Source organism: Cebus imitator, unplaced genomic scaffold, assembly GCF_001604975.1.
Source record: "Cebus imitator isolate Cc_AM_T3 unplaced genomic scaffold, Cebus_imitator-1.0 Scaffold538, whole genome shotgun sequence".
Taxonomy (NCBI): Eukaryota; Metazoa; Chordata; class Mammalia; order Primates; family Cebidae; genus Cebus; species Cebus imitator.
In genome coordinates this window covers 1949859-1951478 of record NW_016107853.1, presented here as the reverse complement: position 1 = coordinate 1951478, position 1620 = coordinate 1949859, and positions in this window count along the sequence as shown.

The window sequence follows — 1620 nt, the reverse complement described above, 5'->3', positions numbered from 1 at the left end:
TCACCATCACATCACCATCACCACCATCACCATCATCACCATCACCATCACCACCATCACCATCATCACCATCACCATCACCATCATCACCATCACCACCATCACCACCACCACCATCATCACCATCATCACCATCACCATCATCACCATCCCCATCACCACCATCACCACCATCACCATCATCACCATCATCACCATCACCATCATCACCATCACCATCACCATCATCACCAGCACCATCATCACCATCATCACATCACCATCATCACCATCACCATCATCACCATCACCATCACCATCACCATCATCACATCACCATCATCACCATCACCATCATCACCATCACCATCATCACATCACCATCATCGACATCATCACCATCACCATCACCATCATCACCATGATCATCATCACTATTGCTAACACTTACTGAGCATTCACTGTTTCCCAGGCACAGTGCTAAGCACCTTTCATGGATGAATTCAGTTAATGTTTATGGCGATAGCCCTCTGGGGTAAATACGGTTATTATCATCCCAAGTTTACTCACAAGGAAATGGAGATTATATACGTCCCCAGGTCACACAGCTAATAAGTGATGCAGCTGAGATTTGAACCCAGTTTGTCTGGCTTCAGGATCTGCGGCACTTGGCCAGACGTCACAGTGAGAGGGACCTAGAGGATTAGGAAAAATACTCCTCAACCCAGTTTTCAGAATAAGCTTTTTGTTGCCCTGTGCTTGGTCCTGTACGTCACAGCTCATGAGGGGTCTGTGCAGGGAGGCAGGGCCTATGCCATTTCCTCTCTGCTTGTTGCTGAACCAGAGGGAAGGACTTCAGTGAACGGAAGGGAGTGGACTTTTCAGTTGAGTCCTGTTCTATGGCAGCTCAATGTGCAGGGCTTCTGTCTTCCTGGCAAAGGGCAGTTTGCTTAAGCCTCAGAAACAGCATGGAAAAGCAGAACCCACGGCTGGGCCACAGAAGGTCAGCCATGGATATTCACTCCTTGGTAATCCTCCAGACTCAGACTGTGAAATCCAGTTTTCTCAATTTTTATACAGCCAGAACACAGAATGACATATTGCACCCTTCATGACTAAAAGATACCATGTGTACACACACATGCACACACACATGCCTTTATGAAAAAGACCACAATAACCATATTAAAGAGCTTTTTCTTGAAACCTTTTTAAAATTTTTTATTTTTATTTTATTTTATTTTTTGAAATGGAATTTCACTCTTGTTGCCCAGGCTGAAGTGCAATGGCACAATCTCAGCTCACCACAACCTCTGCCTCCTGGGGTTATAGGCGTGAGCCACCATGCCTGGCCAAGTTTTTAATTCTTTTAAGAGACATTCTCGCCCTGTTGCCCAGGCTGAAGTGCAGTGGTGTGATCACAGCTCACTACAGCCTCCAACTCCTAGGCTCAAATGATCCTCCTGCTTCGGCCTCCCTAAAGAGCTTTTAAAAATAAAGACAGGTCAGGCATGGTGGCTCATCTCTGTCCTCTCAGCACTTTGAGAGGCCTAAGCAGGAGGATCATTTAAGACCAGTTCAAAACCAGTCTGGGCAACAGAGCAAGACCCTGTCTCTACAAAAGAAAAAAAAAATTTTAAT